Here is a 6,643-nt window from a genome sequence, read left to right as displayed (position 1 = left end):
CTGACCGGGGTCCTGTAACCACATACAGGTCTTTTGAACTCCTGAGCCATCTCCCAAACCAGGCACTCTAAGTTTGGGGGTGTCTGTTGTCTTATCAATTGCTCTTGCATCTGATTTTATTAGCACCTTCTCTCTCAGTGAGAATTGAGTTCATGTAAGAGGATGACTATCCTTCCCAAGAAATGGCTCTTAGCTTCTGTGACCCCTTTTTTCTTCTCTGTTTCTGGCTGATTCCGACCAACCCGATCTGTGTCTTATTCTGCTGTCTGCTGCTTTGGAAGGTGCTTTCTTCTCTTCCTGAGCATTGAGTTCCTATTAGGTTGTCTAAAGTACTTCTGACTTTCTTTTCTTTTTGGATGTAGGAATATGTATTGATAAACAGTCTGGGACTGATTTGGACTAAAATTCCCCATTGAGAGTTTGATTCTAGCCTTATCAACCAGGACCTGACCATGGAGCAGGCCAGGGAGGCCCACTGCTCTGCTGAGGAGACCTTGACTGATGACTATAAGATGATGATGACCCTGGACCAAGAACAGTTTTAGGAGGTCAAACTGGCCTTTCATATTCCCACTGTATCCTGTGTGGTTGTAAAAATTCTTAGAAACAAGAAGTATGCCTCATTTATCAACAGTGAAGTCAGTATCATGAAATCCCTTGACCATTCCAACATCAATAAATTGTTTCATGTGGTCCACACCAGAGAGACCACCTACCTGGTGATGGAGCATGCATAAGAGGGAGACCTGATGCATCATATACTGGAACAGGGGTCCTTAGAAAAGAGCAAGGCTTGAAGGTTGTTTATCCAGATATTGCATGCAGTGCAGTACTGTCACAATAACTCGATTGCTCACAGAGACATTAAGTCAGGGAACATCCTCCTGGACTGCAGGGGTAATGCCAAGCTCACTGATTTTGGCCTTTCGGCTAAGGTCATCCCTGAGCAGAAGTTTAATGGTTTCTGTGGCACTGTATACTACTGTGCCCCGGAAATCTTTGGAGAGGAGGCATATGATGGCAGTGCCACTGATGTGTGGAGTTTAGGTGGGCTCTTCTTCCTCATGGTTGCCAGGCACCTTCCCTTCAGAGCTAGCTCTGTTGCGGGGGTGAAACAGCACATCCTTGCTGCAAACTTCAAGGTGCCTCCACATGTTTCCATGGACATTTTCAATGTCATCGTGGAACTGCTGATCATCAACCCTGGCTGGAAGCCAAACATAGGCCAAATCATGAGGTGCCCCATGGTCAGGAGCAGGGAGGCTCAGTCACCACCTACTTCCACCCAGGCTATCCCAGGCACCCCAAGCCCTAGCATTGTCAGGGCCATGACAGTCATGGGGTATAAATCTGAAGAAATCATTGAGTCTCTGAGAGACCAGAGATACAACCAGGTGATGGCCACTTACCTAATTCTACAGCAACATTCACCCGGGGGAGACTGCTACCATCACCACGAGAAACCGGGGAGAGCCATGCAGTCAGGCCTTGTCTTCAACCTGGCAGATCTTCACACTTTCCCTGTGTCCTTAAGGAGAGCTACCGAACCTGCTCCCCCCACCTTCACCTTGCCATCTAAGACCAAGGAGAGAGATGAGAAGAATGCCAGGCAGGGTGGCACAAGGCACAGCATGCCTGACACCCTGTGCTGCCAGCCAAAGAGGATGCACCATCCCTATCTAGCCCACCTGTTCTATCCTGTGACTGATTCCTTCACAAGCAGCAGCCTGGAAAGCATTGAGTTTTTCACACAGTCCGAGATCAGGTGTTTCAGTGGTCACTTGGCCAGTGTCCAGCCACCTCTCTTTCTGGACACCTCTTCTCCTAGGCCACACCAGAGTGAGACTCCAGGTGACACAGACAACAACATGTCCTCCTGCAGTCCACAAGAGGAACTCTGGAGCTCCCAAGAGGCATCTCAGTATTTAAACCCCACAGGCTCCTCTTCTTGGGATACATTGCAGGAAGAGACCATGACCCAGGATGAGGCCATAACTCATCAACTGACCATGACACAGGATAAGGCCATGACCCATCAAGCCACCTTGACCCAGATTGAGGTCATCACCCATGAATGGAACATGACCCAGGATGATGGCATCACCCATGATGAAATCTTGACCCAAGATGTGGCCATTTCCCAGAAAAACACATGGAACCATGATGAGGCCATCAACCATGATGAAACATTGACACAGGATGAGGGTATCACCCAGGAAACCACCTTGATGAAGAAGGAGACCATCACCCAAGAAACCACCATAACGCAGGATGGGACCGTGACCCAGGATGAGTCCATCACACATAATGCAAACTTGAGCCCAGTTAATTCCATCAACCAAGAAACTACCTTGACTCAGAATGAGGCCATTACTCAAGGAACAACCTTGATGCAGGAAGGGACGATGAACCAAAATGAGGTTCTTACCCATGAGGCAACCTGGATCCAGGATGAGGTGATCACCCAGAAAACCACCTTGACCCAGAATCAGGTCATCACCAATGAATGGAACATGACCCAGGATGAGGCCATCACACATGATGCATCCTTGAACCAGAATGAGGTCATTACCCAGGAAAACATCTTGACCCAGGAAAAGACCAGGACCCGGGAAGAGACTATGATACAGGATGAGGCCATCAAACAGGAAACCACCTTGATTCAGAATGAGGCCATCAGCCAGGACACCAGGACCCAGGAAGGGACGATGATCCAGGAAGGGACCGAGACCCAGGATGAGGCCATCACCCATGATGCAACTTTGACACAGGATGAGGCCATCAAACAGGAAACCATCTTGACTCAGAATGAGGCCATCACTCAGAACACCATGACTCAGAAAGGGACCGAGACCCAGGATGAGGCCATCACCCAATATGCAACTTTGACCCATGATGAGCTCATCACCTATAAAGCAATCATGACCCAGGAAGTGACCACAACACAGTATGTGGCCATCACCCATGATGCAAACTTGACATAGGATGAGGCCATCACCCAGGACACCATGAACCAGGAAGGGACCATGACCCAGGATGAGGCCATCACCCAAGATGCAACTTTGACCCATGATGAGCTCACCACCCTTAAAGCAACAATGACCCAGGATGTGGCCTTTAGCCATGATGCAACCTTAACCCAGGATGAGGTCATCACCCATGATATAACCTTGACTCAGAAAGAGGTCATCACACAGAACACCACCTTGACCCAAGAGGAGGGCATCACTCAGGAAACCACCTTGACCCAACAAGAGACCATGACCCAGAATGAGGCCATCACTCATGATGAAACCTTGACCTGGGAAATGACCATGAACCATGAAAGGACCATGATCCAGGATGAAGCCATATCACAGGAAACAATCATGACCCAGGAAGCAACCATCATGGTCATAGAGGCCAGCATTCAGGATGCAACCATCACCGCAGAAGCCCACCATGACCCAAATTGAGACCATGACCCGGGAAGAGGCTATCACTCTGGACAAGGCCATGACCCAGGAAGTGATCATCACCCATGGTCAGCCCAAGGAGGCACGCCAAGCTTCTTCCCGAACCAGGAGGCATCACAGCTGGAAGGGGGTCAAGAAAACAATTATAAACTGCCTCAGAAACCTCTGTTGCTGCTGCCTGCCTCCTGCAGACAGAGGCCCTGCCTCCTGCAAGAACCTGGCTCCAAAAGGAGGGGATCATGGAGTCACCCACAGAACCTGGTGGGTGTGCTTACTTCATTTTATTTGTGCTTCTCCTCCTGTCCCTTGTGATAAATGATGCCTGTTCCCACTTGTGGCACACTTGTGAACTTATCAACCTGTCACTTCAAAGAGCTCAATCCCAGAGAATCCCCTCAAGTGTGACCTTAGGCTTTTTAAGCTACAAGTGGACACAGAGATGCTGATGAGAGCAGGGAGAGCAGGAGGCGGGGCAAGGCCAAAGGAGGCAAAGATCCCATGGAGGACCAGTGGGGTGCTTAGACACTGTAGGGCCAGCACAGGAAGTCCTGTGTGTTCCAAAGCTACTAAGAGTCTCCTTCCTGTGTCTTTCTGCTTTGTAGTCCTGAAGAGGTCAAGCCCCAGCTCCATGGCTTGTGAGCCACGGGTTGGGGACTGGTCTGGCTGAGAATCGGACAGCCCCACGAGGAGTCAGGCCAGATGTCAAGGAGGCAGTGTGGACACAGGCCTCTCCTGCAGAGGAAGAGCTGTCCACCCCAGCACAGATCTCTCCAGGTAAAATCCCACACAGGAAGGAAAGGCTTTTCACAGGGTCTTGCTCAGAGGGGAGGGCTGAGGTGCAAAGGGGCCCTAAGCTGTCTCATGGAACAATAGCCTCTTGGCCTCTTCCCCTGGCTGGCTAAACATCAGAGATTGCCCTCTGGGTAGTGAATCTCCTTTGCTCCCTGTTTCTGGACAGAGAACAGGGTGTTCTCCATGAGGTGAGACTTCTCTCCCCAGGAAGAGTATTTCTAGTCAGCCTGTCCTACCTGCCCCCAAGATGGGTTCCCAGGTTCAGAATGTGGCCAGCAAGCAACCCTGTAAGACTCGTCTAGAGGACAGCCTCCTGCCAACCTTTTGCAAGAACCCTCAAAAGTCATCACAGCAAGTTACATTGCTTGAGTCCTCAGACACAACTCAGAGCAAAGCTTGGGACAATTTCTACTGAGCAGTGACTCCAGGGCCAGGGGAGTTTCTTCTCTCTACCATTTCTGCTCTCTAGTTATTCACCTGCTGCCTCTCCATGCTTGCTCCTTCAAGGCCACCATTCCCACTGGGAACTGGATCCCACACTCACCACCGCATGCCACATCATGAGGCAGTCATAGGTATCATGATATCAATCAAACCAGAAACCCTTACGAGGGGGCAGCAACCTGCTGTGGGCCTGCCTCTTGCCAAACCAAGTCTGCCCTTGGAAGTCCATATCCCTAAGGTTGTCTGTTCTTATACAGGTAAGCAGGTTTTGCACATCCTTTGTGTGAAATTCCTGGAACCCTCCGCTGTACATCCCACAGTCACATTGGTAAGGTCCCATCTCCTGTGTTCTTTCTCCTTAGACGGTGCCAACATGCCACAGAACAGATACACGGAAAAGTCTGTGTGACTGATGTGGACGTTACATCGATCTATGTGTCTCCATGATGTGACATGAAAACAATGGTCCTGTGATGATAATCATGCTATACTGGCTTCTGTGTCCAACAGGGTATCTTGATAGTGTTCCAGCTCTAGGAGAAGACAACTGTCACATCTCTTCTGTCCTCTGAGCAACACTAAGCTCCTAGGACAGGAATGTGCTCAATTTAAAAAGAAAAGAGAATCTTACTCCACTCTGGGATGAGAAGAGTACCCCAGAACCCCATGCTTCCCAACCCACCAACAACAACTCTGGGAAAGTACATTCCACGGGATTCTTTGCTGGCCTCAGCCACTGGGTCTGCTCAGAAAAAACTGAGGAGGACTTCTCAGGTGACTCTGGCAAGCCTGGGAGGTAGATCTGGCCTCTCACATTGTGATCCCCCTAAGACAACTGTATTATTCACCTGCCACCATCCCCGGGAATATAAAGCCACTGGTGAGTATCTCTTTCAGTCTCTGTCTCTGTCTCTGTCTCTCCCTCCCTCTCTCTCTCTGCCTCTCTTCCTTCATGAACAATTTCCAGGCAGCTCAGCTGTTCTGTCTTCAACTAGAGCCCCAGCAAATCACCAAACACTGAATATCGCTATTAACACCAAATCAAAATGCAAACATAAAATAAAAATTGCAGTAGATTGAAAGAGATACATGATATTAAAACCAACCAACCAAAAAATAACACCCATAAAACCTTGAATGACCCACCCTAATAATAACAGTCTCACAGAAGCATGCTAAGGAAGCACATTCCACCTACAACCGAAGATGGAAATTGGCTTTCATTCCCTGACAGGTGTATTAAGGTGTCACAAGCACAAGTCCATTTTATTTTCTGACATTTGTTTCTGTCTACTTTGCTACAAACTGTTTTCATCTGCTGGTTTGTTTCTTTGACATATTTTCTGTCTGTTTGTTCGTTGGTTTGCTTGTTTGTTTTTGGAGACAGGGTTTTTCAGTGTAGTTTTGGTGCAGGTCCTGTTTCTCATTCTGTAACCAGACTGGCCTTGAACTCACAGAGATCTGCCTGGCTCTACCTTTTGAGTTCTGGGATTAAAGGCATGCACCACCACCGCCCAGCTCCTCTGCTGGTTTATGTTTTTATAGAGAGAATTGCCCTATAATTCAGGTTGGACTGAATTCAGTATAGCGTCCAGACTGGCTTTAAAATCTTGAGGGTCCTGCTGCCTCAGTGTCTCTTAGGTGCACTGGAACACTGTTAGCATTTGTGGTTTAGTCAAGGTCACATATATCCCAGGCAGGCCACTGTTCAGCCATAGATGACCTTGAGCAGGATCCTCATCTTCTTGTCTCTAACTCCCCAAGGCAGAAATTCCAGTTTTGAGCCACTCTGTCCTATTAAGTATGAAAAGCTCAAGGCCAGTATAGGCAGGAGTGAGTTGCAAGCTGAGTGGAATCCCATCTCAAGGAGAATATGGAAATTCTGAACATTTTGAACTATCAGATTTGGACAGGGCCTGGGGAGATGGGGGAATGGCTAAAGCGCCACAGAG

At 48.8% G+C, this 6,643-nt stretch overlaps 1 pseudogene; it reads left to right on the top strand.

Annotated features, from left to right (window-relative positions):
* The first annotated feature begins 379 nt into the window (after positions 1–379).
* On the top strand, positions 380–1,332 carry LOC121827991 (sperm motility kinase X pseudogene; annotated as a pseudogene).
* The last annotated feature ends 5,311 nt before the right edge of the window (positions 1,333–6,643 follow it).

Source organism: Peromyscus maniculatus, chromosome 3 (assembly GCF_049852395.1).
Source record: "Peromyscus maniculatus bairdii isolate BWxNUB_F1_BW_parent chromosome 3, HU_Pman_BW_mat_3.1, whole genome shotgun sequence".
Classification (NCBI taxonomy): Eukaryota; Metazoa; Chordata; class Mammalia; order Rodentia; family Cricetidae; genus Peromyscus; species Peromyscus maniculatus.
Note: the sequence above shows the minus strand (reverse complement) of the source record. Positions and strands in the feature narration are given on the sequence as shown.